Below are 7575 nucleotides of genomic sequence, written 5' to 3' on the forward strand. Positions count from 1 at the left end.
AGGGTACGCGGGCGGGCCCGGGCTTGGTCTCTGTCCATCTGTTAACGGGGGACACAGCAGCCCCTCCCCGGGCAGGGATTTCTTGGGAGCACAGTGTCGCGTCTTTTCTCCCGTTCGTGGTCGTGGCCAGGGCCTCTGGCCCTCCTTGCCCGCTCCGCCTCCTCACTGGGATCCCCCTCCTGGTTTCGGAGCACTGCCCGGTGAGGCCTCGTGGGGCGGCTCTGGCTCTCGGGGAGGGGACGCTGTGCACCCAGGGCCTCTGCTGCCTGCCCCTTCCACACCCCGCCCTGCTCCCACCATCCCCCGCCACCTGCTCAGGCCCCAAACCTCGGGGTCCCCCTGGGTGCCTCCCTCCCTGCACATCCCATCCATCAGCAGGTGCTGACAAGCCTCCCTTCGGAATCTATCCTGAAGCATTTAAGGAACAAATAATAGGGACGCCCGGGTGGCTCAGCGGTTGAGCTTCTGCCTTTGGCCCAGGGTGTGATCCTGGAGTCCTGGGATCGAGTCCCACGTCGGGCTCCCTGCGTCTCTGTCTCTCTCTGTGTCTCTTGTGAATAAATAAATAAATCTTTAAAAAAAATTTGTAAAGGATGAAAATGGAATTGTTGGATTTGGGTTTTTTTTTTTTTTTAAGTCCTGATATGTTAGATGTGGACAGAATCACACACGTCAGGGGTGTACTGCGGCGGAGCCTGAGGCGCACTCACGAAGCCCCAGGGCCCCCGGGCGATGGGTTCGTGGGGGGTTCGCTGTACGACGCCCTCGGCTTTCGCTTGTGTTTGAGAATCTCCAGGGGCACCCGGTGGGCTCAGCACATGGAGCATGGGAGTCTTGATCTTGGGGTCGCTGAGTTCGAGCCCCACATTGGGCAGGGGGGCCTATTTAAAAAAAAAGAAAAATAATAATAAAATTTCTTTTTTTTTTTTATAAAATTTCCATAACAAACCGTGATCGTGCACAAGCGGTTCTACTGGGATCTGCAGGGGAGGCTGTTAATTTCCGTGTGTAGCAGAGCAGAGTGTGTGGGTTTTTTTTTTTAATTGTATTTATTTATTAATGAGAAGCACAGAGAGGCAGAGGGAGGCAGAGACACAGGCAGGGACAAGCAGGGGGGAGCCCGACGCGGGACTCGATCCCGGGACCCCAGGGTCACGCCCTGGGCTAAAGGCGACGCTAAGCCGCTGAGCCACCCGGGCTGCCCAGAGGGTATGTTTTTAAGGGTGGAGGCTGAATTCCATTAGAAACGAGAACATGCTCCGCGTGGGATGTCCTGCGGCAGGGGGACGCTTCTCGAAGTTTCCATGCTTAGATCCCTCCCACGTGGCCACACAAGGCCAATCCTCATGTCCCCCACCCCGCCCCTGCCTAGAATCCTCTGGGCCTCCCTACTTCCCTTCAGAAAAAGCCTGAGTACCTCTTTTTTTCTTTTTTAAGATTTTATATATTAAAGTCATCTCTATACCCGACGTGGGGCTCAAACTCACAACCCTGAGATGAAGAGTCACACGCTCCATGGACTGAGCCCACCGGGCGCCCCCGAGCGCCTCTTCATACTCACCTTTTCTTGCTCCCTCGCTCTTAGATTTCCAGTCGCACTGTCCCCTTGTTGTGACTTTGTTAAATCAACAATTCTTTTTTTTTTTTTAAAGATTTTTATTTATTTATTCATGAGAGACACGGGCAGAGGGAGAAGCAGGCTCCCCGCAGGGAGCCCGATGCAGGACTCGATCCCAGGACCCCAGGGTCACACCCTGAGCCCAAGGCAGACGCTCAACGGCTGGGCCACCCAGGTGCCCCTAAATCGACAATTCTTCAGCAGAGCCCCGGGGCACTGGATGGCGAGCCTGTTTCCATGGAAGGACCGGAGAAGTTCAGGAGCCCCCGGGCCCGGGGGAGCCGGACAGGGTGCCGGCAGTGAGAGCGGCAGGACCGGGCACGTGCCTTTATTAGGGTCCATGGGTTTTGGGGTCCCTGGGCTTCAGCTGAGGGACAGCAGGGGTTTTGGTGGACTCGTCAGGGTCCTAGTTAGGGGGCCCCTGGGGAAACCCCCCCGCGGTGGGGAACCTGTTGATCCCAGGGGGGCCGTGGGAGTCATGGCAGGGGCGGGCACTTGGTGTGCCCCAGATGCGCCCCCGGGGCGTGCACCTGTCTGAGGGGCCGATGCCAGGCTAACCCTCCCCCCCCCGGGGGCCACCAAGCCAATCAGAGTAGACACCGAGGCAGCCACACGGAGCCGCATGACTCAACTCCAGACCACCCTCCCGTGACACTCGCCTTGCAGCCCGGACCGGGGACCCCTTTGTCTCCCCAGCCCGACCACGGAGCTGCGCCTGGGGACCCGGCATCCCAGGTGCACGGCGCGCAGCGTGCGGAAATGCTGACCCCGTAAACCATACCCGATAATCGCTCCTGGCCGTTGAGCGTGGAGCAGTCGGTCTCGCAGGTACGACCTCCCCGTTCGTCCTCTGACAACCTGGAGGGACTCGCTGTCATCCCCACGTTGCAGGTGAGGCCCCACCGCGGCCCAGAGAGGTTAGGTCCCCAGCTCGAGGTCACACCGCGGGGACAGGTAGGTACCTGGGGCCCAAGGCCTCCGTCCCTGCGCGCTGGCCTCTCGGCAACCGATGACTCCACTCCAGCTGCAGAGGGGAAGCCGCTCGTCCGGTGCCACACCTGCAGCTCCCAGGCCGCCCGCCCCACAGCCTCCCTCCCCGGCCACGACCACCAATCCTGCGCATCATGCTGGAGGGAGAAGGCACGGGGAGAAGGGATTTTAATTTTATTTAATTTTTTAAAAGATTTTATTTATTCATGAGAGACACAGAGAGAGAGGCAGAGACACAGGCCGAGGGAGAAGCGGGCCCCCTGCGGGGAGCCCGATGAGGGACTCGATCCCGGGACCCAGGGGTTACTCCCTGAGCCAAAGGCAGGCGCTCCACCGCTGAGCCCCCCCAGGCGCCCCAGGGATTTTAATTTTGGAAACAATTACTGCCACCTAAGGGCTCCTGCTGGCTTTCCCAGGCAGCAGGGCACGAGATGGGTGAGCCCGTGACCCAGGCACACCCCACCCAGAGGGACACAGCAGGGCTCCAGGAGCCCCCGGGGCAGGCCGCCACCTCCATGTCCCCCCCAAAGGCTTTCCCATCTGCAGCTGTGCTCTCCTCCAGGGTGGTCCACCTCCACGGCAACATCCCCAGCACAGGTGGTCGTCACCCTGGCAACCAGGTGCTACCACCCACCACGTGGGAGGCCTGATCGACCCCGATTCCACACGGTGCCCTTCCCCCGCTGGCACCCTCCTGCTGCGGATGCTGGGCGCACCTCCCCCACCCTGCTAGATGCAAGGGAGCAGCAGAGGCCAGCGTGCACGCTCTAGCTGTTTGCTGAGCACCCACTGTGTGCTCTGGGGACACGGCAGTGCGTGAGACAGGCACGGTCCCTGCACTCTGCAGGCGCTGCCCTGGGACACACCGCGAACAGAAAGGAGAAGACGAGCCGTGGTTGCAGGAAGTGGTAGGTGCCGAGAGGAAAACTGGGGTGCCACTTCCCACTCAGAAACCCCACCTCGGGCAGCTGGGTGGCTCAGCGGTGGAGCATCCGCCTTCGGCTCAGGGCGTGACCCTGGGGTCCCGGGATCGAGTCCCACGTCGGGCCCCCCGCAGGGAGCCTGCTTCTCCCTCTGCCTGTGTCTCTGCCTCTCTCTGTCTCTCATGAATAAATAAATAAAATATTAAAAAAAAAAAACAGCAGCCCCACCTCTGGGAGCCAGTCCACGGCCGTGAACAACACTTGGGTCACTCAGCCCTTCAACCAGTATCTACTGGACGCCCGCTGTTCCCAGAGCCACGGCAGCAAAGAAGGAAGCGTCCACGATAAAGAGGATAAATCAGTAAATTACAGAGTCTCTAAGTGGGGAGAGCACCCGGAGCAGGCAAGGGGCGGAGACGGGAGCCAGGGGCGGCGGGGAGGACGGGTCTAAGGGCGCTGCCGAGGGAACAGCTGCGTGCGGGTCCTGAGCCGCCGCCGAGGCCTCCCTGCCCGCCCCGCAGCCTGGCGGGGGCAGGATCCCCATTCGAACCCCAAACCCCAGGCCGTGGTTCCCGTCTACCTGTCTGCCTGCAGGGCTGGCCCCCAGCGCCCCTCCTAGCAGAAGCGTCCCTGCCCCCCACCCGCCCGGGTTGGGCACTGGGTGTCTCTGCTGAGATTTCCACCCGCTTCATGATTATTTCATGAACCTGCTTCCCCCGCCAGCCGCGGTGAACCCCCACATTTCCCGGAGCGTCTCCCCCCTCCAGCACGCGGCCTGGCACACCATAGGTGCTCAGTAACGCTCTCCTCCGGGGGTCCTGGGAAGTGGGTGTCGGGAGGGGCAGGTGTCACAAGGGACACCCAGAAGCCCAGGGAAGGGAAGTGACCACCCGAGGCCGCATGGCAGGCCCGTCACGATGACTCGTCTGTGCGGCCCAGGCTGCTCCTGGGGGTGGGGAGCCGCGCGGGAGGGCTGCCCACATCCTCCTTCTGGACCTCTCTGTGGCCAGGAAGGGAGCCACCCCACCCCCCGTCCTGCGGGGGGCCCTGGCCTGCGGCCTCCCGAGATGCAGTTTCTGGGCCTCCAGCCAACGCGACAGTCTGGGAACAGAGCCTGCTTGAGTCACAGGTGGCTGAGCGGACGCCAAGCTGCCATCCAAGCAGCTGGGAGGATGCGGCGGGCAGGGAGGACCGGGGGTGGGAGAGTACAAGGTTACACACCCGGGGCCCTCCACTCACGGCCCTCCCTGGGGACAATGTCATCTCCCAGCCTCGATTTGCTCATCTGTGAAATGGGACCGTGAGCGCAGTGAGCAGCAAAGGGCCTGCGTTTAAAACGAGCTGAGCACTGGTGTTCCCAGCCCGATGGGAGTGAGGGTGCCCCCCCACCCCCCGGGGCCCGCCGGACTCCACAGCGTGCTCACCCCTGGCTGGTGCGGGACAGGCCTGTCCTGGAGGCTAGGACACCCCACTCCTAGTCCCATTCCTGCCCTGTCTTGCTTCCACGTGGGACCCGCCGTATCCCACCTGGCAGATGGAAATAGGGACCCTGCGCTCCGTGACTCTAGCGTGTGTTCTGACAAGTCGCCTCGCAGCAGGTGAAGCGCCTCCGGAGCTCAGGGGCACCCACGGGTCCCCACGCTATTCACAGGAGGTCCAGGTAGAAAGGCTCATTCTTCCCGCAAACATCCGCTGAGCACTCTGCAGACTGCCACGCGGGGTGAGGGCACAACGGTGGGAAAGCCCGGTCACTCACGCACGAGTGACTGCAAACTGGCCAAGGAGGGATGAAGGCAGAGGGCAGAGCAAATGCAGAGGCCCTGAGGCTGCTGGCAGCAGCGCAGGCTTGAGGAAGAGCCGGCCCTGGGGTGGGGGGATGGGAGGAAGGGGCAGGCGGTGGGGCCCGGAACACACTCAAACACACTCGGACTTCACACTTGATCCCCAGGGCAAGGAGCCCTGGTGGGTTCAGGAGCACGGTGGTGCGGTTTCCCGGGGAAGGGGCTGAGGCAGGTGTGCAAGGGCCTGGTGGTGGTGACCAGGACTGAGGGCCTGGCAGGGCAGGGAGGAGGGGGGCAGAGCCGGGAGCAGCCCAGCGGACCCCCCCCTTCCCTGCACCGAGGCCTCCACGCACCCACCAAGGCTTCGGCCCCAGGGGTCCTCGGGAGCCCGCCCCCCCCCCCAGTCCCTGCGGCCACGCCCCCTTCCAGCCCCCATCCCTGCTCCCGCCCCCAGGGCCTACCCGTCCCTGCCCGGGGCCTGCCAGCCCCCACCCCGTCCCAGCCCCCCTCCCAGCCCCTGCCCCCTCCCTGCCCCCCCAGCCCCTCTCCCAGCCCCTGCCCCCTCCCAGCCCCTGACCCCCTGCCCCCCCAGCCCCCCTCCCAGCCCCTGCCCCCTCCCTGCCCCCCCAGCCCCTCTCCCAGCCCCTGCCCCCTCCCAGCCCCTGACCCCCTGCCCCCCCACCCCCTCCCAGCCCCTGCCCCCTCCAGCCCCCCCAGCCCCCCCAGCCCCCGGCCCTCCCCCCACCGCGCGCGTCCCGGCACCTGCGCGCACGTGGCCCCGCGCGCCCCGCACACCTGCGGCCCCGGCGCCGCGCACCCCAGCCCCGAGCAGGCGGCGCGCACGGCCAGCGCAGCCCCGCGCGTCCCCGCGCCGAGAGCCGGAGCCGGAGCCGGAGCCGGAGCCCGGAGCCCGGAGCCGGGAGGGCGGCGGGGGCGCGCGGCGGGGGCGCGCACGGCGGCCCGGGAGGCGGCGGCGGCGGCTCGTGTCGGCTCCGGGCGGCCCCCGCGCCGCAGCCCGCCCGTGTCCGCGGCGGAGCCGCCCAGGTGAGTGGCCGCGCCGGCCGGCGACCCCGCTCCGCCCGCGCCCCGCAGTCCCCACCCGCGCCCCATCCCCGCCCCGGGGACCCCCGCCCCGCGCGCCCCTCCTGGGCGCGTGGCTCCCCGCCAGGCCCCCGGCGCTGCCCCTGGAAACTTTGGGGGCCACTCCCCAGGCGGGGGTCCCCCCGCCCTTCCCCCGGGGCGCAGAGGAGCGGGGAGCGGGGTGGGCGTCTGTGTGGGGCAGTGGGGCCGCTGGAAGGATGCGCCCCCTTCCACGGGGAAGAAGGGAGCGCTGGCTGGGTCTGGGGGGTGGGGGACGATGAGGATGAAGGCTTCATCCCCGCGGCGTCGGGTCCAGCCCCAGCCGGGAGGTGGAGATGCCGGGGAGGAGAAGGGGGCGCCTGGGGTCCACACCAGGACGGGCTCCATCCCTGGGGCTGGGGACAGCTCAGCCTGCTGGGGAGGTATTTGGGGGCGCAGGGCTGAGCCCTCTGCACCGCGGGCCTGTGTCCAAGCAACACCAGAGATGGGGTGGGAAGCGTCTCTCCGTCCCCTGGGGTGGGCCTGGGTGACCCCTGGGCCTCTGGGGCCTGGCCAGTGAGGCCACTGAGCCCCATTCAACAAGTTGGGGTGGGGGGGACAGCACCTTGTGCCTGGGTCTGGGCCCAAGGAAAGACCCGCTCCGTACTTTGGAGAGCGCCTTAATAACTGGTTTCCTCAGCATGTTCTCTGGGCACAAAAGACTCGGGTACCCTGGCTCCCCACTTCTGGGGTTTGGGCGCCAGACACTGCATTATGAACAAGCAGACCCTGGTGATTCCAGATGTGAACAGAGAGGGTCGAGGACCTCTTGCTTCTGGCAGGGGGTGGGGGGTGAGAGGGGGGCATCTGGTGTGCCACGGCTGCAGGCAGGGGGACCTCTGGGCCTGCAGGTCTGTGAGACCTGGAGCAATCCAGCAGGGCTCCCTGGAGGAAGTGTGGAGGCTGGGAAGGTGTGTGGCATGTGCGTGGCAGGAGGCAGAGGACACAGGGTCTCAGCCTGGGTGAGGTGGTAAGCCAGCGGGGGGAAGGGTCATGGCCTGGGCATCTCTGGGCCAAAGCAGCAGCCGGCCGAGGCAGGGTCCCAGCTGCAAGAGCCCCCCGGGCCGACCCCGTGGGCTCCTCCCTTGGACGCAGCTCCACCTGGACGACACGGGGTGACAGCCAGAGACTGCCCAGACGCGGG

General features: G+C 65.4%; 1 long non-coding RNA gene across 3 annotated transcripts; it reads right to left on the minus strand.

Moving 5' to 3' along the window:
* Nucleotides 1-1676: 1676 nt before the first annotated feature.
* LOC144289392 (uncharacterized) lies at nucleotides 1677-5671 on the minus strand. 3 transcript variants are annotated; one of them, XR_013357284.1, is made up of 4 exons: nucleotides 5059-5671; nucleotides 3760-3834; nucleotides 2581-2745; nucleotides 1677-2476 (listed from the first exon to the last, which is right to left on the minus strand). It is a non-coding gene; the product is annotated as an uncharacterized LOC144289392 (long non-coding RNA). The 3 variants fall into 3 exon arrangements; XR_013357285.1 differs by having other exon boundaries at nucleotides 2581-2642; nucleotides 3760-5671; XR_013357283.1 differs by having other exon boundaries at nucleotides 3760-5671.
* Nucleotides 5672-7575: the final 1904 nt, after the last annotated feature.

The sequence above is a fragment of the Canis aureus genome, chromosome 19, assembly GCF_053574225.1.
Source record: "Canis aureus isolate CA01 chromosome 19, VMU_Caureus_v.1.0, whole genome shotgun sequence".
Taxonomy (NCBI): Eukaryota; Metazoa; Chordata; class Mammalia; order Carnivora; family Canidae; genus Canis; species Canis aureus.